Genomic DNA, 24,768 nt, shown 5'->3' on the forward strand with positions numbered 1-24,768 from the left:
AGATTTGCAATTTATTAACAATATATGTGTAAGATAACGTGTTAAATATTAAAATATACTAGTTGATTATAGAATAATTAGAAATGTTATATTGCCGCAAAAGGAATTCATGTTACGAATAATATGAGAAATTATGTTACTGGTTAAATGAATCCTTCCAATTTCTAATTCCTTCTATTGTTTGGATTCATCTCAAAATAGACCTGAAACCATAAGTACCAATACCTCTTTGTCACTTTCTCAGTCCACACTGTTCATTTTCACACAGATTGTTTAGTACTTTATCTGAATGAAAAACGGAAGATCATATCGGGACGAAGTTGTACAACTATGTTAAAAAGTTTCAGGTCAAATTCAGAGGGCAAGGGTTGAAGGATGTGTTCGAGCATGCAGCACATATCCCCCATGGTATGCAAGGTTAGAAAGGGGCTATAGAAGCTATCTTAGATCGAACGGAGTCCAATTACCGACGTTATTAATTAATCCCCTACCCTAGCTAGCCGGTCCATCGTCTCTCGCTTCCATTCTCAACCCCATCGTCGTCCGTCTGTCCGCCAGAGATACCTACTACGGATATCCCCTCCAGCGTAGCCCCGTACTCCATTACCGTACTCGGTCTTCGAAAGCTCCGGAGGTCCTTTAAACACGTGCTCCACGACCGGTGATCTCGGACCATTATCTCGTCGATGAATTTTCTGCGATTGAATGTTATGAAGACGTGCGGGGGCATATCCGGCGAATATACGAGGCACGTACGGCTTCGTCGCGACTAATGGCCGGAATCAGATTCTACAGGCTTGTCTAGGAACATTTTCTTCAATTTATTTATTTTTTCTTCGATGAACCGTATATTTCCACGCGATAAATAATCTACGGATGTTTTTATATACTTATACTTATCTCACACTGGACACTAACTAAAATACAGATCGTTATACATAAATGGATCCAATAGATTAGGAACTCTATGAAGACAAAATTTTACTTAAATTTCCTTCCATCCCGCAAATATGAATTTCACAGACGCTTCTAAAAATCTTCAACACTTCGTTAATCTCATTTCGTCCGTGATTAACAAAATTCTCCTTTAAATCACTGCAACGGCCGAGGTGAATGGTTTGCGTTGACATCCGGCATTCTTTGGAAGGCAGAGGTTACGATAATGAAACAAAATGGGATTGCCGGCGGGCACCATAATAGAAGCCCAAAAAACGTAGACCGTTCAGTCATAACACCCTGAAGACGGTCGTCCGCGAGTGCAAAAGCGTGGACATTCATGTGAGCAATTTCCCGATGACCGCCGCGAGCTGTCCAGCGAGAATCGTGGTGAGTTGAGTCACTAAGCCGGTCGGTTCGAAATTTCCGCGAGAACGCGGGAAAACAAGGTGCCGGCGACCGATTATCATCTTAACGGCCGGTAATTATATTCGAGGCGTGTATCAATCGCTCTAGGGGGCGTGGAAAAACCGATCCCCGGGCCGGATAACGACCACCGCGGGACCGTTCGGTGCCATTTTCTCGCTGTCCTCGTCTTGTCATCGTCATTAGCGTCGCTCCGCGCCGGTATATATAAGGGAGTCGGGTGCGTTTATACGAGGTAAACAGTGCGTGGACGTGATTTAATTGAAACCCGAGGTGGCTCGGTCGGTGTGGCGCGCACCTCTCGGCTCGGGGACTTGTTGTATGACTCACAGAGCGCTCAGTCAAGAAGTCCATTGACTTGCCGAGTGACGTAAGCAATTAGTGCGCTGTTTTGTTTGCGCGAGTACACACGGCTTAAAGTTGTTTGAGTTCGAGTTCGAGTGGTGCACGGTTAGGCTCGGTGACTCGCCTCAAACCCTTCTTCCAACAACTTACTCCCCCACCCAGGTCAGAGGAAACCTTCACTCTTTTCTTCTTCTTCATCTTCTTCTTCGTCTTCTTCTTCATCTTCTTCTTCGTCTTTTTCTTCGTCTTTTTCTTCGTCTTCTTCTTCGTCTTCTTCTTCGTCTTCTTCTTCGTCTTCTTCGGCTTCTTCTTCTACGTCTTCTTCTTCTTCATCTTCTGTCTTCTTTATCCTCTTGTTCCTCCACCTCTTTCCGCTTACTCTTCTTCTATTCTTGTCCCCTACGTTTCGTTTTCTTCTGCTTTTTCTTCTCTCGATCAGGCCATCTAACTTCTCTCACGATTCTCCCTCGCCTCCACCTCGCCTCTAGCCGCTTTGTCTTTACCAAGCTCGTTTCCCCGGGACCCGTTTTCCTAAATCTCGAAGGTCGTCTACCAGGCTGGTCGCCTCTGTCACTCGGATATGACTCGTGTAATTACAGTGAATTGTTGCGCTGATTTTGTAAGCGGATTCGAGTAATTGCTCTTGCAATCGGAGCCATCCCGCGGAAGAACTTACGCGCGATCAAGGAAAGTTGTTGCCGCAGCTGTTGTTTCTTCGTATCCGAGCCCGGCTCGATTCTCCTTTTGATCGTTCTGTGAACACTGTTGCGCGCCGCGATAATCATTGCCAGTTAACGATCACCTTGAACTGATCACCGGAGCGATGTTCCTTTTGGGGTGACTGGGTAACTTGTCGAGGGAAGCGAGCTTCATTTTTCTTTTCTTCTTGTCCTTTTGGTGGAAACTTCATTATCTGCTTCGTGCACCTGCATTTATATTCGCCTGTCTTGTTTGAAGTTTCTTTCTTTTTAGCAGTGTCGTTTCGATGAATGCTGTTGGATTGTAGGGTTAACGCAAATTTGTAGGTGTATATTTCAATACAGTGGATGCCATCTTAGAAATGTGCATGATTAAATGGAATTTTAAAAAATGGTGGCTCAAAAATGCTCATGTAAGTCAGTTTGAAAAAAGAGTAGGTACTACTATTGACATAGTTGCAAATATATATAAATGTTAGCTTGATAGTCAATATGATCGAATCATTCGAGACTGTGTTTAAACGAGAATTTATTTGCTACATCAAATTGAAAATCAAAAAATTTTGCCGTGTACACAGGATCACTTGAGCCTGAAAACAAATTACATTCCATTTATCACCTTCGTACAAGTATCTTTTCAATCTTTTAATATTTCGAAACATGATTAAGAATGACGCGGCAAGGACAGTTCCAGCTGACAGTGTATCGTTAAATCTCAATTCAAGATGACGAGGAAATAACCAATATTCCAGAAAACCCCGATGTAAATTTGTATGCCGTAAAACTTCAGAAATATTTTTAACCCCAGTCACATCAAGATTAACCTGAACACTGTCCTTAAACGAAATTATTCAAGCTAAAAGCCTTATCATCAGCAAATTTTGAAGCAAACAGAAACTTCTCTACAGCATTTTCTTAAAACCGCAATTAAACAAGTAATCGCATTCCTCGTCGAAAAGTAAAAAAAAATCCAAACCGCGGAAACCATTTTATCATAACGTTCACTCTTCATAACTAAGAATACTTAAACCAAAAAATAAAACAAAATAATTATTTCCCGTGGCTAAGGATCCAGCGTCGATATCCCAAGCAAGGTCCAATATCGCATATTTCACGACGCCCGTCCGCGGAGGATTAAAGTTTCGCTAATTCCCAGCCAATTTCCCGCATTTACTTAATCTTCCATAACTCCCGGCCATTCTCTTAACTCTCACGGACACCGGTCGTACGGCGGTCGCGGCCATATTCGCCGCGTATCGCGGCCGTTATCACCGGTAATACCGGATTTCACTGGCGGAGGAACGGCGCGGCTAGCAAGAATCCAAGGTAGCACGGAACGACAGTCCGATCAATCAAGAGTAACGATGATCGTCAACGGCGAGGACAGCGAGCGGACCGATAACCGACAATAGGGACCTGTTGAGTCACGTGAAGCGTCGCGTCCCGTGTCGAGAGCGGGTCGGGCCGTGTGCGCAGCCAACGGTCAGCTCGGTTACCTGCCGCGTAACGGGCCTAACACGGTTCTTTCGTGCGCGTTATCGGCGTTGCCTTCGCGGCGTGTTTTGAAGCCGGCGGGATTTCGGGACCGCGACTTTTCACGTTTCCGAGAAGAAGTTTGCACGTTAAACAGGCCCTGGGGCTTAAACGGGCTGCCCCGGCGTCCTGCTTGACAACTTCCTGAGATAAGCCGCGCCGATAGAGGCATAAACTCCGCTCCTTCACGCCTCAGCCTGCTCTCTCCGCTCCGCTTCGTTCTCGGCCGCCTCATCGAGGACCCTATCTTATCTACTACAAACAAGAATTACGTTTGCCGCGTAATCTCCGGCCGGCTCGCGATTTATTGCACGAACGCTGCCCGGTCTCTCGCGAAATCGGGAGATCGCACACGCGTCGCGATCCTTTCTTTCTCTTCTTCTTTTCTTGCCCCCTTTTGCCACTTTTTTGAAAGAAAAAATATGTATATATTTCTTGATTTCCAGAATGCCAGTCGACGAGGACTGTTCTTACATAAGGATGATTTAACTGACTTGTTCCTTGGAACTCTGTCACCCCCACCTGATCTTTTTCGGCTGCACCTTTTTTGTTCTTAGAATTAATTTCTCCTTGTTGGTCGTGTTTGCTGTCGCCTGTCGTGATGGATTATTTGCAGGTATAATTAACGCGACGACGTGTCAAATTAGTTCCGCGTGAAATGAATTTGAGGTATTGATAATGTGGCTTTTCGTGTTTGTTTAAGGGGTCGAGAGATGGAGGATGCGTTCGGATGGTTTTTCAGGGAACAGGGAAATAGTGTGGGAAGGGATTGTGTGTGGATGTGAATGTATTGTTTGAGGAGTGTCGGAGATGTATTAAGTGGATAATGTGGTTTCGTGTTTGTTAATGGAAGTATTGAGTGGAATGCACTCGCAGTAATGATGCTGGCAAGACGCGTCGTGCCATTCGTGTATGTAACTTGTAAGTTGCGAATTATATTGGGATGTAAATTGAATATGTGCATTTAACACTGCGACTGGTAAGTGGCTGGGAAAGGATTGTGTGCAGCAATGACTAATGTGTAATCGATTAGTCAATTGAATGGCGTTAACTGTTAGACAATTGTCTGTGAAAGACAGTCTTTTCATTTTGCTTGAGTAATATTGTCATTGTAATTTAAAAAGAATTACACTTTCCCTATTAATAAGCTTTTCGTAGAAATTGGTAATTCGTAAAAACAAGTAATAATACACTTTTAATCAATATCTCTTATTAATATTCTAATATAGAATAGAATATTATTAATATTCTAACCTTCTCAGTTCAGTAAAATTCAAAGATCCCTCATTTCATTTTACGAGCATAAATATTGCTCAATTCGGATCGCAAACAAAACATAATTCAGTTTCCTCCTAAAAGACATTGAGTTAAACAATAATTTAAACTTGCTACAGTAATGAATTATAAAGCAAGATATTAATTCTCACCCACCTTCCCCACATAACAAGCGTATCCACGAAGCAACTCCCAAAATAACATCAAACGTTCCTTACCGAACCACGCAAAACACTTTAATTTCCCTCCGAACCCTGAAGTCACCGCACGTTCTCCAAAATGGCCGCCGCGCGTCTAATTAGACCCGCGAAATTTAAATCCCTTGCAACGACAATTCACAATGGAATCCGGCCGCGTCGCCCGGGGCGGTCGTGGGGCTTGATTATAATACTCGCGACGGTAATTCGCAATTTATTTGTCCGTTCTGACACGCCACCAGAGGATACTCGTAAAAAATCCGGCGGGACGTTAGCGCGACGGCAAGGAGATCGTTGAAAAGGCCGGCGAGCCAGTTCTTTTTCCTGCGGTGCCCTCCACCCCCCCGGACCCCTGCCGGCCACCGATCCCCCTCGCCCTCCACCCTTCCTCCCTCCTTCGGCGACCAGGCCACGGTAATTCCCATTCCGCCTCATTCCCCAAGGGGTTAGTTTTCACGCGGGTTAGGCGAGTAATATGAGCTGCCACTCAAGGGCCGTTCTGTATTACCGGTCGAGTAATTATGGCAAAACCTGCACACGCACATGCACACACACAGAGACACAGACATACTCGCGTACACATGCCACGGTGCCGTCGAAAGCGACGCGGCTACATTGTAACGTTATGTGTTCGAATTGTTGCGAAAACGAGCGACTGTACCCGGCGAGGGTGGAACTGGAAAGCAGGAGTGAAGTCGACACCGTCGTTTCTGTCACGGACTGCCACGCCGCCGAGTAATTAAGGTACCCGTTCACTTCCGGCCGAAGTCATCGGAGAATTCGAAACGAAATTTTAGATCGGAGTTACTCTTTGTAATAACGAAACGGTTTAGGAAGTTGTACGCGAAAAACCCAGTCGGTGGATAAATATATTAGAATATTTTATTGTCAACGATTCAATGAATTATTCGATACACGATTATACGTGACGATAATAGAAGTTGGTGATAGAAGCTTCATTCTAACAAACAAAATACATAATTTCTTAGTTCTACGTGCAATGTTCTCGTGTACCGTTTCATTTGATAAACATTAGAGTACGTTGTTCCTGTCGTGTGACGCGACTTTCAAATTATTTTTCACTTGAAGATACTGGAATCGAGCGAAGGAAACAACAAGAGATTCGTGGCGATAAAGTTGAATAAGACCGGCGTATTTCGAATATCCTTTCGAACGGTAAACGCGAGTGCGTTTATCGGGGATTAACGAAACTTCTCTTCGGCCAATGAGAGTGTATCCGATAGCGTCGACCGTACTTTATTGCATCGCACGACGAAAGTGAGGGCATGAGTGCTCGCGGCGTGTAGCGGGATCGGCCGCGTCACGTGCTATCCGCGCGGCGATACCCGCTCGACTTACACCGTATCGCGGATTTAATTTGGGCCCCGGCCTCCTTTGCCGCGGTGCTTATCCAATTAGGGGCCGGGATACTCGTCACTTTAACGACGTTCACTTTTACACGGAACCGTTGTGAAACGAACTATTTCCATCGCGTTTTTATTCCGGTCGTCTTCATTCGATCCCCACTTTTTCACTCTCCCAGGGCCGGCGGTTCTTATTAAAAGTAACGAATCGCGAGTGGAGGTAATAAACATTTACGAGATACGGCGAAGTGGCTGAAATATTTAATTAACGGAACAATCGCTATTAATTAAATGGGAATGAATAATTATTCCGCCGGTTATTAAAATTCTCGGCTACAAGCTTTCGATATCACGGTCGTTAGAATGGAACACCGCTGCAAATATCGTTTAAATTTTATATCCGCTCGCCGGTATTTGTATTAATTACCGGCTATATTAGCCTAATTAGGCTAATTAGACCCAGGATATATATTTGCGCAATGCGGGATGCAAAGCCCAAAGGACCGGCGCGTGTTTGCGTGCTGTGATCACTGTGATCTAGAATCTAAATCCCGGAGCTAGAGAGTTAGAGATTTCTCGTTGGAAGCGAATTTGAAAATTCTTGAATGATCTTCGAAGAATTATAGATAAGTGCCTCATAGGATCACCCTATAAAAAATATTCTATACGCGCGTTCAATTCTTCAGCAGATCCATGAAAAATATTGTAGACAGCATATATTAGGAAACTATCGAAAAATTAATAACACAAAGTACATTAAGTGTTACTAAATGCGACGAAGAATAATTGAAATACAGCTATCGTTAAGAATGCCTAAAAATGATTAATTAACCTACATACACGCTTCCTACTTAATGCAGTTACAAACTCGCATAAAAACCGATCGAAATCAATTTCCCAAAAGCAAATACGCACACTGAGAAAACCAATACCGTGTTCCTTCAACTCGTCGGCTCATCGCACAATCATTTTTTCCCTCGTACAAATTACACGACACCCTGCATTAGTATTCCTCGGAATATCCGCGCCATCTAATTCCGCCAATCAAAAGCGCAGCACGACAGCCGAAAAGTATAATCCCAACAGAGGCTTAATAAAGCAAATAATTAAATGTACCATCCTGATTGCAACGAATCTAATTATGGAAGAGGAGGGGTGATGGTCGTTTCTCGGGAATGGTCCCTCCGGCTCTTCGAAATCGTCTAATTTGCCTGATGAAAAGGGTGTCGGGCTCGGGCGTGAACCGTTGGGGGCCATTGGCGTCGCGACGCGATTATCATCGTCGGGGCATGCTGCTCTGCGGTGTTCCCTTCGTTTCCATTATCCCTTGTTCCTTCGTTTTTTTTCTCTCTTGCGGCCCTATCGAATCCGCGGAAGCGCGACTTGACGCCCGACGGATCCGCGTACGCTCGTCGAACCCTTTCGACGTCCTCCCACACGCCCTCTCGCCGCCGCGTCGCGCCGCCCGTCTCTTTATCACTCCACCCTTGGCGGCACGAACGACGTTACGAGGGCGATACCGGGCAACGTGGCGATACCTGCACGAGCGCCTCTTTGTTCCAGCGTGTCCGCCATTGTGCCGCTTCCCGTTTGCTAGACTATCGCGATAAACAGCCGGAAAAGCCACAATGAATGACGCGCCGCGGCTGTAACCGTTGCGCCTCGCGACTCTCGCGCGTCGATATTCGCGGACACCGAGAGTTTTCGTGGGTACAGTATCGTTGATGGCGTATCTTGCGATTGGTTGCTTGTTAGAAATTGTGGGACGTTGGGGAGAGGATTTAATGTGATCTGTTGGGAACGTTACAAAATAATTGCGCGGATGTTTTCTTGATCTTGTAAATGAAATTGTTCTGTTTTGGAATTCTTGATCTTGTAAATTTAATTATTCTAATGTTGGTTTGGAATATTTCATTTGAGGCAACGCTGATGTTGACACATTTATTAGATTATGAATTGAAGGAGTACGATTAGCTTCAATTATTCGTTTTAGTTATCTTTATGAATGATAGCTTACGTAATAAGGGCATTGTGCTTTGAAAGTTTAGTCATGCCATAAGCTTAGTAGTGGCTAGTTATAAAAGTTGAGGAACGTTGTTACAGAGGAAAAAACGTGTGTAAGTTATTAAGTTTCTTTGGAAGTAATGTTGAAAATTTGCAGTCTTTTGTATATACTATCACTTCGTGTATAATTACGAAATGGATTCATTTTATTCCTAACAAAAGTATTTATAGGAGGCTGTAAATTATCCAAAAATATCATCGGTTCGAATAACAAGTATTCACAATGCCACTCCATATTTCTAACATGTAAAACGATATAGCAAATCTATATTGATAAAGATGGTGACAATTCCAAAGAGAACACATAAAGGCTGACATAATAACGTCTGGAGTGATAGTCTGGAAAGTGTTTCGGCCTCATTTGACCGTAGTATCTTTAATCGTCTAGATCGATACGATGGCGAACAGGCAGCGTGGGCGATTTACAATCGGCCGGGAACGAGATCGCCGGCAAAACCGAAATTTATTGGTCGCGGCGCATTCGTTCCGTTAGTCGATTAGGCTTTGCGCCTTAGAATCGGCCGATAAATAATAATTTGCCATCGCGGCGACGTGGAATCGCGTGTTTACGAACCCCGATACGAAATAATCGTGGCGCGCAGTTCGGCCAGCTGCCAGGAAATGAATTCCGCGAATACCTCGTCCCACATGTGCGTGCGATTTCTAATAATTTTCTCATAGATGCGCACTTTACACGAACAATTTACTGAAACGCGCTCTCGCGAAAGATTTACAAAATATTTTCATAATTTCCATACGAAAAATTTTTCTTCCATTCACGCCCACGCGACTTCATACGCTACGCATATTGTAAACAGAAATTAGCGCTTGCGCTCCTTGTTCTTAATTAAATTCTCCAGAGTAAAATGTAGGTGATCTCTGCGAAACGTATAACGTATCCCATTCATGTTTGATACAGAAAATTTCGCCACCTTCGAGTTTCCTATTTCAGTAGTTCTTAAAAACGTCTTAACTATATATTCTCGTTACTCGAAACAGTATTCTCGGTCTCAAGGTTCCCATCCAACCTTCTCACGAGCTTTTCATTCTTTGGTCAACAACTCAGAAACATATATATCCCATTTCTATCCAAATCCTACTACTCCCGCCAGCCTAATACACGACACTGACATTCAAACTTTAAAATCTTCGTTTCGCAACGCTATCCGGCCGACAGCCATCGACAACTGTCTCGGCAAGGACAAAAGAACATGGCCAATCGTTGCAATCTCGCAAATGGCGCCAGGATCAGCTTAACCCTCCCTCGGTCACTCGATCCGGTGCGCTCGCGAGCGCGAATTCCGTTTCGATTTTCGATTGAGCACCGTCACGGGATCCGCATCACCGGCACACGTAGGTACAGTATCCAGGCCTGCTCGCCCACGTACACATGCATATGTATAATAATAATGGCGGCCGTGTGCTTGCGCGCCGCGAGAAAATAATGTGAGAACGATTTCTTCCTGGGCGCATCATTATCTCCCTCTTTTCTCTTCGCAGCGATCGATCTGTCGAGCCGATTCCGAGCCGGACCGGACAACCCTGCAATTACTATCTATTATCTTCTGGCGTGGGTGTAGGTATAATCTCGCGATCGTGTCGAGAGCCACTCCGTCCCCTACCCTCTCCCGTCGTCCTCGTCCGGGCAACACACCCTCCCCGCACCCCGTTGTTCTGTCCACGGCTTTCGCCTGCCTCGGCTCTCCTCGAAACACTAACCTCCGTTAACGGAAAGCAGAGCAAATAGAGAGAGGCAGAGGCCCCGGAGCTGGAGGGAACGGAGCTAAGACACTGTCCAAGGAGATGAAGAGAACGAGGATGGTTACAATGGCAGTGTCGTGCGCCGACAAGGAACCGGTCTTTTTGCGAGTCAGCTGAAAATCTTTCGAGTTTTCTGGCCCCCGACGCGACGCTTCGTGATTATTCTTCTGTATGTACATTCTTCGCGCGATACCTGGCGCCCATGAAGCCTGGCGGCTGGTATGCTTGTGTTGCATAGGTGATTCGATATTTCGAGCGTTGCGAATAATAGTTTCTTTGTTTTGTTATGTTTTCTAGGTGGTTCTTGTTTGCACGGTATTTCGGGGCTTTTATTGATTTGTTTTATTGTTGTTTATACGTGTTATTTATATCCAAGGTGTTGTTCTTTGCGAGTTGTTTTGTTGATTTTAATAGAGAAACTGCAGGAATGTTTTGGTATAACAGTTGTGACGTGAAGATTTGAGTATGTTTGTTGTTTCATATGAAATCTTTGTAGCATTTAATTGGGAGGAAGATTTATGGAATTACTAATTGATGTAGCTCGCGTGCAGATATACATTGTACCTGGGGGATTAGTAGTTCACAGGTGTTTCGGTCTCTAGCATTAAATGGTTGATCGAATTAATCGTGATTGGTAGAAATTTGGATCACCTGGGTAACTGATACTCTTGTATTTCTCTGTATCTAATGTTTTGTAACGTTGATGTTATAAAATACTACTTACATAGTAGACGTTGTATTGAATTACTTACTGTACTTGATCAGAAATGGTTATCAATCAGATTGAAGTCAATTAGACGGATCTAAGCAGTGCAGGTTGAATGATCGCGCGATAAAGAGTTTGGACGGTGCTGAGAACTAGTTGTCACTGTTTAAACCTAGCGCCGCTGATCATCAAAATAAATTCTCGATAAATTAAAAGTGTATTCAATGTTTAACGCGAGGACATTAACAGACGGTAAGCACTCGTCGGCGAAAACACCGGAATCAATGGAAAGTAGTCCGTTTTCGAGCTTTCAGTCCGCTCCTCGAGCGTTCGCTGTATTAGCATATGCAAATACGCTGGTAAAAGGGGGTCAAGCTTATTTATGTATTTCGTTGCCGATGCTTTTTCCTCCCGGCCACGGATCCGAGGAGATTTGCTCCCGTTTGAACGCATTTTTACGAGTATCTGTTGCACACTGATTTACGTTCCCTTAATGAATTTATAATTTCCGGGGGACACGGCCCGGCTGAATGAAAAAGCGCGAGCGAACTCCGAAACGGATCGCTGGAACGGGTGAATAAACATTTTTCGAAGGTGAATATTTATGTTAAATGAATGTCATCATTCTTCCCTTTAAATTTAAAGCATTTTAAGAACAACGCCAGAGATTATTTAGATAAGTTTAAGCGCTTGTGGCCTAAAGTGGTTTTTGTTTTTCGTTTCAGAACGTTTAACGTAATTACTTCGTTCTATTAAATTTGAAGACATTATATTATTAATTTATTTATACCGTTTAGAATGACTGAAATTACATTTACGTAACTACTAATTGCGACGTTCCAAATGAATGTAACATAAATCAGTAAAGTTACGATTAGTTTACCGGTGACATTAATACGAAAAGTAAATGTCTACGTAATTTTAGTTGCTCTAAACTGATGCATAAACTTCAATATTTGCATGAGCATTCGCAATCTAAATGAGAACTAAGTGTACCAATGACCAATCAATTATCCATTGGTACATAATGGCACCAATTTGGGTCAGACATTGCTGCAGTCCCTAACTGCATCTCATTCTTATGCAATATTCTACAAACTCTATACGCATTAATTTGTTTACGCTCAATTATCGTGTAACAAACAGGACGTAATTACAATAACAACGTCAACAACAACAATCAGACTATCAAATTCGATATCCAGAATCATTATCAAAACATCCCAAACCTCTCTTCCATTGAAACACTAAATTTGACAAATATCAGTGCATTACTCACAAATGCATCCATCATCCCCATTTTCCAAACTACTTACAAACCACTTGCAATGATCAATCCCCCGAATACGCCCCAACCAAGTGATTAAAATTTTCAGTTAGACCATTTTCAAGCAACATTCGTTCTAAAATATGATTCAAAAGTCGAGAAATTTGAAAAGGTTCAGCGAATACTTTTCCAGAAATGATTCAGCGCTTCATACACGTAGAATTCCCACAGTTGTTCGCCAGTAATCGCGAGTTCTTCGTCTTCTTCTTCTTCTTTCTCGTCCTCTGTCCTCCGCCTCGTCTCCTTCCTGTTGTCCTTCGCCCCCTCCGCCCTACCGTGGATCCCCCACCAGCCATTCCACTTTTAAAGACTCGCGCGGAGGACCCGTGAGTACTCCAGATGGTCGTTTTCTATGGATTTACATTATTTACAAACTGGTTTCTCGCGATGTGAAATAAAAATCGTTGTCTCCCACCCCGCCACCTTCGGGCCCGTCAGAAGCGCGACGAAAAAACCGTTGGACAGTGGGGGACGTCTCCCTTCGAAAGACGTACGAGTCGCGCGGCGATCCGCGACGTATATGTACGTCGCCGTGTCCCCGCGGTTCCTAAGTACCACGCCGTGACGTTCGACGGGCCCGGGACACCACGAAAAAATTGATATCCCGTGGATGGTCCCCCCGGTGGAAAAAAAGACACGCGAATTGTCCAATTCCGCGATCGTCGTGCCTCGATTTGTCCATTGTTTTTCGGCTCGTCTCCGCTTTTTCACGTGACCGTGGAGAAAAAGCTTCCGGTGACGCTTCGCGGGTGGCTCGCTCGTCTTCGATCTCACCTCCCGTCCGCCTTCCTTTCGTCGTGCGTGCGGATAATTAAGGCAATTTTCGTAATTATTAGCTTGCCCGGGAAATGAATAGCTTGGCCGAACGATTAAAACACCATTACCCCCGCCGTGAGGCTATAAAGCGTGTAGAAAACACTACCAGTTGGTTTTTTTTTCTTTTCTTTCTTATGGAAATGGATTACGTCTTCTATTATTAAAATTAATTACTTTAATGGAGACACGATTATAATGGGATTATAACACTTCGCTTGTATTAACGACGATTACTTCCGCCGATGGCTCCAACCGTTTGATTCTTTGAGCGTCGCTGGTTGCTCGCTTTAAGATCGCAGATAATTACCATACACGGGAACAAAAGGAATAGGTGGATCCATAATGGGGAAGGTTATTGTGAAAGTCAGCGTAATTCAGTAAATTACTGGTGTACGCTTGCGCGAGCTTGTAATAGATGTTCAAGTTTCACTTATGTTCGATGATTCTTATCTTTATGAACGATTAATTATGCGCGCGGAATCTGCGATGTTAGGAACTCATAAATACAATGTCGTTGGGAACTGTGAAGAGTCTGCGTACAAAAACTTTATGAAGAATTTTTACTACTTCATAACCACAGGATATTCCTGCAACGTGTAATTATTTTAATGAACAGATTACCCCCAGACAAAAAGCTTCATCGATGAAAATAATAACAATCCAGGGAGGAAGTCTGAAGATCGCCGATTCGAGTTGTAATAAAGTATCATCTTACTAACACCACTAACCTAATAAAAAAGAGAAATCAAGTTTGACAGCGTGCCTGGTAATTAATTAACTTTTCAGCCGTCGAGGAAGTAAACCGTTGAATTGACAAACGAGCATTGTTCCTTTCTGCGTTATGCGCCGTAGCGGTCCGCGAGATAAAACACGTATAAATTAAGTTAGCGTTCGCTTTACACGCGAAACAGGCGTCACTGTAGCCTGCGTTACAACATTTTTACACCGGCGGCCATATATTACGCGGAGCGCAAGCCTAGGAGTATCTAAGCGAAAATAACCGGTTTTATCTAAATTGCGTTGTACCGGTGATTAGCATGAAGCCTCTGCCTCCCTTCCTTTTTTTTCCATGGCGCACAGAGGGTTGCACGCGTACGTGCGCGCCGTATCATCGGGAATGAATTTTCAATTTGCGACGGAGCGGACCGTTCGGCCTCTCCCTAACCATTAACACTTTCAGTGACCAATCAATCCTGGGGTATCTTCATTTGATCGACTCAATTACTTGTTACAATTACATTGCGAATTCTTATGCCGTATGGAATTGTTTTTAGATCAACGTTTATTCATAGCAACTTAGAATTTTGACATATTGAAATTATTAAGGTGACCGGAAAGTTTGGTTTTGTCAATCGAAGTCAATTTTTCTGACTAAACTGATTATTAATTAGTGTCAAACGCAACATTTACGGTTATAATATATGTGCTTTTAAAGATTAAATTCTGTAATATCATTACTATCAGTATTAATCTGCCCATATGAAATTAATTTTCAAGATTAGTTCCTTAATCTGTTCACATTACTTTATTCAAACTATTAAATTAATAAAAAATAACACCGTTGTTATCAAAATATACTAAATACAAAGATAAACCTTTTATATCCTCTTGTGATCACTTCAACATAAATCTTCAAAACTTCGTTCAACCCCCCAATGAATATTTTTCTGGGCAACAAACGAAAATGCCTCCCGACGAAAAGGGTTAAACGATAAACCGGTCGCGGCGACTGCGTTGCACGAAATCGCATCTTCAATTGTGACTGTGAAAGATTCCCAGTCGGAGATTTCCTGGATTCGCGGAGCGGTCCCTATCTCGAGGAGAACGCGTCGCTCTTAATTAACGCCTTTATGCCGATTAGGCCACTTGTAATGATCACGATACCACTGACACTCCATATTTCACGATTTTAATGATCCCATAAAAACTTGGCCCCTCGCAGACGCCGGAGTGTTTTCAGGGAAAGAAAGAGAAAGATTAAGACGCGCCGGGAACGTGAACGGGATAAAGAAGAGAGACGGAGAGGGAGAGAGCGAGAGAGAGAGAGAGAGAGAGAGAGAGAGAGAGAGAGCGAGAGAGGGAAAGAGAGAAAGGGAGAGAGAGAAAGAGAGAGAGAAAAAGAGAGAGAGAGCCCGAGAGAGCGAGAGAGGGAGAGAGAGAAAAAGAGAGAGAGAAAAAGAGAGAGAGAGAGAGAGTGAGAGAGAAAGAAACGCGGCGAGCGGGACGCTAGTGTGTACGTGCCGGTGGCGGAGTGAGTATGCGAGTGAGAAGGCCGATGATCGCAGTACGTGTCACCCAATCAACCGGTTGCCCCCGGCGTGGCGAATTAATATAATTTATGAAAATGAGCCTCACCGTCCGATGGCCACTTGATTCTCCGAGGCATTCGTACATTCGAAAGCCACACGATTCAGGCCCTGTAAGAATTCTCCGTTAACCGGTCGCCCCTCGCCATATTGGCTCCCTACGCCGATTTTTCTTCGGTTCGGTTATTTATTTTATGCTTGAGCCTTTGATTAGCCTCCGCGAAATTCATTGCGCGGGATTACGTTATTAATGAACGCGGAGGGTACGCGGGTGACCGGGTCCTTTGAAAACACTGATTTCGAGGATATTTTCAGCGGCCCGAACCGCGACCGATCGATTCGCTTCCCTTGACAGTGGTGTGTATTCAATGTAACGGTTGGAATAACTGGATTTGTTCCTTATGTGTCCTGGAATCGACGAACTATTTGTACGCGAGGAGAGCAGGGCCGGAGGGGCAGAGCGGGAGGGCGGCGGATTTTATTGCGTGGCTTTTTCCCTCAGTCGGGAGGAAACGTGAGGTTTGCACGGAGCTGCGCGCTAAATTAATTACGAATATAACTCTCTCGATTTTACGAGTTTTTCGATTCTGTGTTTATCGAGATCCCCTGGTTTCGAGTTTAAAAAGCGGACAGAATCGACAAAAGTTTCATTTCAACCGGATATTGTCGCGCACGCGCGGGTTTCGCGATGTATTGTTTTCATATTCGCGTTACCGTGAAATTCGTTCTTCCTGTTTCTGAGATTGTTTACAATATCGGCTTGCCTGGACGCGTGCTACCGTCGGTGTTAAGCAGAGGAATTGTCTGAAATAAAATCGTGCGCGAGATGAACAGAATACAGGAGGTTTTTTCTAAGTATGTACAAGAATACGGTGAGTTTACACGAAAATATGAAGGTGGAAATTCGAATCGAAATTGTGAAGGGTTCGACGTAGGAATCAACTGAATATAAAGATCCGAAGATCTGTTTTTAAGATCCAGGATTATTTGATTTTGTCTAGAGATCTTTTACGTGGGATTCATAAGTTAGAATATGCTTTGGTTTTAGTTTTTAGGTTTGAAGATGTTTTGAAGGTATATTTATTTGTGGTATCGTTGATAGATTTATTGGAACTTTAATTTTAGGGTCTTAGAGACAGGTATTTCTGATTTAAATGTTATGATGCAGCTTAAGGTTTTCAGTCTAAATTTTCGAATTCATTCTTTTCAAATTCGAAACGATTCTATTACGGATTTCTAATCTTTAGTTCGTCTGGTTTTAGGCTCTCGATTCTACATATATCATACCCAAATCGTTCAATATTTTACTTATATAACAGAATATAATTTTTTACTTACTGAAATTGTAGTTCGTTGGCAATTCGCCTGGAGCTGAAACAAAAATATGAATAATCTTTACAAGGAGCGAACACTTTATAGTTTATAGAATTATTTTACATGTTTAATACCTTTCGGATAGAAACGTTAAACTCGTTTCGACTGTACGCCATCATTAATGAATAGAAAAAAAAGAAACCGAACTACCTTAAAGATATGAATTTCGCAATCAATTATGGGAACCTAACTTTTCCACATAATATCGAATTCTTCCGTGCACAGTCGCAAGCTTCCGAGCACAGGCGAGCGCATTCATCACGCACAACGAGAGGGAACGTATCCTATCGGAAAATCGCAACATCCACGCCCAATTGGTTTGAGAATTTGAATATTATCTCTGTTTATTGGATCATATTAACGAGCACAAATTCCGTGCGTTCAGCTTAAATAGCAAAAAGGATCACGGGAACGAATTTTTTGACCGGCCCGTCCCCTCTTCAACCCTTCAACGTCCCTTGATGCGTCCATGCTTTTTCATGGCGCGCGCAATTCACAGATTAAAGCTCGAAACATTTGGAAAATTATTCGTCGCGTTTAACGTTTCGTTCGTTCAATCGAAAAATGAAAAAAGGAACAGAGAGCTCGCGAATCCTGAAATGCCTGAAAGGAAAAAGTTCGAATAATTTAATTAGCGGGAAACCGTTTTGCGAAATGTTTCCACGGGGCTTACAGAATGCCGCGGCCTTTACCGATTTTTGTACAATGTATTATACACGTGTGCATCTGAATGCTATTAACAACTTTGAAATATTTATTCGAATATACGTAAGCGCATTATTCAATTACCGTTAATTGAATCGATTCATTACACAACAATTAGAATCGTCAATGAATAGCCATTCCAACAACCATTCAAAATGTCGTTCGCAATTTTTCTCCGGCTACGTTATTTCCTGTCGCTTTTATCTTTCCTTCTCTGTCGTAAAAATCAAAACGATGCAAATGCGACGTAAACGTCCGCCACGAATGAACAGCGTGTCCTTACGCGCGTACACCTCATAAAAATTTCAAGAAATCGATAAAACACGAAATTCTGTTAACACGATTTCATCCGCGCGTCAGCTACTTCCAATCTTACAGAATTATTACAGGAAACAACGTTTCCATTTAACACTAGCTTTGCGAAACGCGTTACATTGATGTTGAATTTTATAAACATCACTCGGTAAACGTTTACATCGGTTTCGATGTAAATTACACGCAAATTACATTCACGTAATTTCATTAAATATCGTAACGCGTAATATAATGCGGACAAAAGCACGGAGATTTTCTTCCTCGATTATTATTTATATTTCGTAAAAACGATACGTTTTATCTAATAAAATATCCTAACCACGGAGACTGTTATTGAAAGAAACGCTGGTAGCGAATGGGTTCTATTTTAACCGTTCAAGTGTAAATTCGTGTGGACGGTTGCGAAGCCTACGCGAACAATGTTGTGTAAACGGCACGTTGGAATAAAAGGGAATACCGTTAATTGTTTCGTTCGGCCGGACGCGAGTCTACGTCGGAACATAATTGGTCATAAAGAAACAATCATTATGCAACACTCGGGCCCGCTTAAGCGGTCGTCTAGCGGCAGAGAGAAGCCCGGGCTTCCCACTTACCGTTAAACGAACCGTGTATCGATAACCATCGATAAATCCGAGGGCGCGCTCCGTGAATAGGCGACAACGCCGACGTCCGCGTTCCCTTGTGTTAATGCGCTCGCACAAAGGAACTCCCACGGACGCGTTTGTCTCGTCGGGTCCGCGGTATTATTAATTGCATCATTATCCCGCGTCCGCTCGCGTTTGCCCAAACAAATGCTAATCGGCCGAACGTCCTCCCTATTACGACCGCGAACGTCTCCCCGATTACTGCGGACGACTCGATTCGCGGACCGATGGCCAATGTGCTCCCGAGCGAAAGTACGGGCCGAGCCTCTGTGAAACGACCGCGACTAATAGAATCACTTTCTCGCGGATTCTTTCCACGCGATGCGGGTTAACTGTTTGTAGTTTAGTGGTACACGTGGTGTAACAGTAATGTTGCAAGATTCACTGATGTCCCGGTAATTCGTGAATATCAAACGTTTCAATTTTATGCCTCTCGACGGAGATGATTGTAAACATTCCAATTTTCGGATTTTCGATCAGGATAACTGTGACCATTGAATTCTTCAATCGTGTATTTCTCGTTGTTCTCTCTAATTTGGAGAATATAGCTTTGGAAACTTAGGTTTTTGGTAATAGTCGAATACGTTAGGTCAATGAATTTATATTCAAGCTTCAAGTAGTAACGTTTATTGAAACATGCAACGTTGAAGGGTACAACGAAAGACAGCCACTTTATGTGTAACGATGCAATATTAATGTTACAATTGTGCACAAGCTGTTACGATCGGCAATGGTTTTTGACAAGACGTGTCGATTCTTCGTAAGGGAATGTGGCTCGCCCTATTTCGCGCGGCGCGGAGAAAAATAACAAATGCATAGCAGTTAATAAGGACCTGGGTCGGAATATCGAGTAAATATTTCTCAGAACGTTTTTCCCTTATTAATTCCCTTGATTTCCACGCGACCCGACGATTTTTCCACGAAGGAAGCCACGATGAATCGGTCCCGGGCGAAGAATCGAGACAAAAAGACACGATTCAATGGATTATTTGTGCCCGCGGAAATGGGAGCGACGAGTGAATACGCGAAAGCGGACGATTGCGGTCGTGTTGCGTTAATTATCATGGCACGAAGTCGCGTTTCAATTTTCCTGCGCTTTCTCAATGGGCCGCGAATGAAAAAGCGAAGAAAACCGGCTCCCCGGTGAAACCGGGGCCGCGGATTCGATTATAATTATCAGACTTATTATCGCACTCGGCCGGGATTCACCGGCAAATCGATCGAATTGTGTCACGGATATTCAATTTCATTTAAATTACAAACTCCAACGCTGATATGATTATTTTTAACGAACTCTATTAAAATTTTTAGAGGAATTAAATCTGTACAATTCTGGAAAAAGGAATTTTGCGAAACAGACGTTCAAAGACAATAGATCGCAACAGAAAATTATTTATTGATTCACGTCAAAGTATAGGCTATATTATATAGAATTTATAAAAATGCCAAGCATACAGATCAATGAGATTACTTCTCAGAAGCAGATCAGCGTGAAGTAGGCTTAATCATTGAATTTCATGCATTCACTGAGCAATTAAACAGAATACAATAAAGCACTGTATTACACGGTGTTCAAATGGAATCATTAAAAAAAAACATTATCTATGGTAATTAAATTTGCTTGAAACCTATTGTGCATAAATTAGTTCACATGAGTTTATGTTATCGTACACATATATCCACGGTTCATTAACGAGTTTCTAGAGAACTATTCAGATATTAAATTATCATTCAATGTTCAAGACATAAATATTTCAATTGAAAAATATAGCAAACATTCTGCTACGATTATGACAATAATAGGTTGCGCAATGTGAAAAAATTGATTTCGATTCGTCACCTTGACTGACCACAAGTCCACCGTCGGCGATACTGCGAAGTCCGCCGCGATACACGGTCGACGGCTAATTAAATCCAATTAAAATGGCCTCGATAAAACGATCGTTCGAGGAACGCGAAAAATTCCGGCAAGCTTTCGGCGAGATGTTCGTCAACGCCGGTAATACGTTCCGCTAACGGCACCAAGAATGTTTTAATCTTGAACGCCAGGAATGGAAATTATTAACCGAACGCGTGGACGTTGGAAAATCGAATAAAAAGCAAGGAAAAACGAACAGAAGCATCGCCGTAGCACATGAAATTCGCGTTCACTGTCAAACATTACCGTTTTTACGTCACCGTCTAATTCAACGCGCTACGCTGGTTTGAAGAGGCGCGGAACGCACAAGCACAAAATAAAACTATGACCGGATTTACAGTGCGATAAAAGTAAAAATTTAACATTTCCCGTACGGCGCGGGCTTTAATATTTTTTCGTATATTAAATTTAAGGTCGTGCACGGCCGGCCGGGCGTTTTATTTTAGTACGCGTGTCGTGAATAAACAAGTATACTTATCATTCATTTGGATACGAAGAGACACTTCAAGTGTACTTTTCTGGTGCTTTTAAATTCTCCGAGGGTGCAGTTTATGTAAATTTATCAGGCTCGTCGCAGTAAATCGTTGGATGTTCCCCGAAGAATGATTAAAATTGTGAAATTTCAGTATTTTCTAAGTATCTTTCAAGATATATTCTATTCATTGTACCATAATTGGAAGACATTAGACAACAATATTACAATGAAAGTTATTCTTCCCCTAATGTTCGTGCGATATTCTTAAAATCATAGCAATCTGAATGGAACCATCACTTGCGTTCCGTTCATTTAATAATTCCATGCATAAACCTTCTCACGCGACACTATTAAAATTTAAATCTTTAACGACTGAATTTATAATAACGACGGAAAGAAGAATGAAGAGAAACGTTAAGGAAGATCGTTTCGTCCTGAATCCCCGCTATTAAATTCGTCACAAAGGCGAAGAATTTTCTCATTGAGCAGAAATTAACAAAATAAACAAAAGTTTGATCTTCCAGCGTTCCTTATTGTACTGATAAAGGACGTAAAAGTCTTCCGAGTTGTCTCTCATTCAACACCCACAATTATCTCAATCCATTCATCTCCTCCCACACAACATCTAAAAACGTTTCCACAATACCGTTCCCAGAGGTTTCAATTAAATTTTCCGCGAGCAAGATCGACGCGGTTCCGACGGCGATCGCCGCGAGAGAACGCTGAATAGTGTTAGATCCTATGCGCGCCGCGCATACGGAGTAGCTGTTTCATGTCCAATTTATTTCCGGGAAAACGAGCGCAGTAAAGCAACTCGCGGCGGCTCCGCTCTACGTGAGAAACGATACATACGGTATGCTTGCTCATAATATTTGCGAGTACATTTTTTAGCATTCGCGGGCGTGTGCTCGAGGCGGAGCGCGGAAGAAGGGACGTGCGTACACGTTTCCAGAGCGTGGTAAACGCGCTGGAAAGGTCAACCCTTTGAAGACGAACGTTGAGATATCGAAGACATTATACTTCTATGTAAAGAGGGAAAAAATTGCAAATCAATAATATATTATTATACATAATTATTTTAACGATATTCGATAGTTTATTTGATTTCGGTATGGCGTCGTAATAAACTGTTGAAGTTTTATATAATAGTAATCGATCTTTTCTTAATGCTGTAGATACGTTGGTTATTTTTCTATAAATACTACTGATGTTTACTGTAGAATGTTATCGTACAACGTTGAAATATGTAGTAATACACTCGATGCGTTTATACTTTAGCTTCAATTTTCCGTGAACGATTGAAACGTTCGAATAATTACGGACGATAGTGTGTAACACAATTTCACGAAATATTCGTTCGCGGACAGTTAAACTGGACGAATCGATGCATTTAAATTCGTAAAGTAACAGCCAGTTTTTCGTTGTGTAGCCCGCGAGCAACGTGATTTCGTGGATGGAACTCGCAGCATTCGGCCAGACACATTCGTCCATTTATATTTCCGTCTTTCATGTAAGTAGCTTTATTTGAAAAAGCACATTAGACGGCCGCCTACGTGCCCCGTCCTGTTTCACTTTGGACCCGGTCCAAATACGAAAATCATCTCTATACCGGGATACCCCTCCGGATATAATGTGTCGCAGTGGAAATTTGTAACCTTGGCATTTAGTGAGACTCCTTGCGGATCGTCGGATTCCTACTATCCGTTAATCACCTTCATCGATTCCGCGCGATGCTAATCTCGATGCCCAGCAAGTTGGTTCACGAATATAGTTGCTGCGAAATTAGGAAGTCAATCGAAGATGCTATTTGGATTCTGACCTTGACACTTCGTCAGTGGTAGCTTCCCTGTTGTCTTTCCGCTTATTTGCGGATTCCAACTGAATTCGGTTTTCTTGGTATTTTAATTTTGTTTTATATTAATTTCGCGATGCTTTAATCAATATGTTCAAGGACGGAGTACCACGATTTTGAAAAGTTTTCTTTAATTTGAATTTATATATTTGAAACTGAATATTTGAAATTGAACCTAGGAATTCGAATATTTGAAATCGAATATTTGAAATTGATACTTGAGTTTGAATATTTGAAATTGATACTTGATTTTGATACTTGATTTTGAATATTTGAAGTTGAGTATTTGAAACTGAATGATTGAATGATTGAATGATTGAATACTTGAATTGGAATACTTGAATTTGAATACCCAAATTAGAATACTTGAATTTGAATATTCCAATTCGAATTTCTGAAAAATATATTCGCGGATTCCCGAAAGGAATTCATAAATCTCGCATCTGCCGGAACGGAGCCACGCGTTAAAAGGTTAAGTCCGTTCTAATGAACAGGAAACGTAATAATAGACGAAGTACCCGATCCTCGATTCTTCAGAATTTAAATCACTGGGATGCATACACCGCGGGACCAGCGTTCATGATTAATTTATACCCGCACGACGAATGTAAATTCATTATAACCATAAAGTATGGCTAATTGGAAGCGTAAATCTTGAACGGCCAGACGGACGGTCCGCAATTACGATCAAAAAAAGAGGCGGACGAGGATCGGGGAACTATCAAAAGGTACTGAACCGCGTGTGGCATTTACGAGGTCTTTTCGAAAAAATCCGGAGCCTGTGGCTCCCGCTGCGCGGTGTGCTCGCGGTGCAGTGCCACGGGTTTATTCCGTCCGCTTAATGTTAAAGGGACATTAATGTATAATTTACATTCGGCCAATTAAAGGCCAATTAGATACGAAGCGTTTTCGTTTCGCGAGAGGGCTATGCTATAAAATGGCGTGTGCGCCGCACGCCCTTCTGGGACACCATCGCAGGCGGACGCTTTGATGTCGACCTTTACAAAAAAAAATTATCCCGCATGTCCGACTTGTTACTATGTAAACGCACCCCGTCGCGGAATTTTTCTTTTCGTCAATTACCTTTTTACCGTTATCTTTCCCCCTTATTTTTCTCCGTTCTGCCGACTACGTCGACAAACATCACTACCCGTTGCTTCGGTCACGAACGATTCGCACCGGCGTATTTCGAAATAGCGAAAAAAAGGATGCTCGAAAATGCGACGGAATCACGGTAGGAAATAATGAAATTAGTAGCGGTGCGGCTGAACAGCGCTGCGTAACACCGCGCTCTGAAAAATAACGACGAATTCGAATTGCAGATTCGCCACGCGTGCTGCTCGGGTTACATTATTATGTCGCTGTAATGTTACGGGAGTTCGGTGATTGGACACGACTGGTTCGCGGTGGAAAGAAATTGCTGTAAAAATCTATGTCTGAATTAACCCTCCGGGCCGAATTTGTTTTCGGCACTATAACAAAATTTGCGCAGTATGAAATTAATAAATATCAACTTGTGAATACGGATTAACAATTTATTCCGTAGTATTAATAACTTCATTCGAACGAATATATTTTGTAATTTTGAAGTGACAATGACATTGCACGTTTACGCCTGCGTATATACAAGTCTCAGTTGATTCATTATTTAATTTCATTCGTCATTTTCAAAATTATGAATTAATTGATTTCAGATATCATTAACCGCAAAACAACTGTTCTTCTGAAACA

At 42.6% G+C, this 24,768-nt stretch overlaps 2 long non-coding RNA genes across 3 annotated transcripts in view; one reads left to right on the forward strand and one right to left on the reverse strand.

Annotated features, from left to right (window-relative positions):
- Positions 1-24,768, reverse strand: part of LOC116430820 (uncharacterized) — a 165,599-nt gene that overhangs the window by 12,980 nt on the left and 127,851 nt on the right. The window contains exon 3 of the long non-coding RNA XR_004235795.2: positions 17,093-17,125. This is a non-coding gene — a long non-coding RNA (uncharacterized LOC116430820). The remainder of the gene's footprint in view (positions 1-17,092; positions 17,126-24,768) is intronic.
- On the forward strand, positions 1,605-4,909 carry LOC143174531 (uncharacterized). Of its 2 annotated transcripts, none has more exons than XR_012998627.1 (3): positions 1,605-1,732; positions 4,385-4,554; positions 4,642-4,909. It is a non-coding gene; the product is annotated as an uncharacterized LOC143174531 (long non-coding RNA). The 2 variants fall into 2 exon arrangements; XR_012998628.1 differs by having other exon boundaries at positions 1,612-1,869.

Source organism: Nomia melanderi, chromosome 5 (genome assembly GCF_051020985.1).
Source record: "Nomia melanderi isolate GNS246 chromosome 5, iyNomMela1, whole genome shotgun sequence".
Lineage (NCBI taxonomy): Eukaryota > Metazoa > Arthropoda > Insecta > Hymenoptera > Halictidae > Nomia > Nomia melanderi.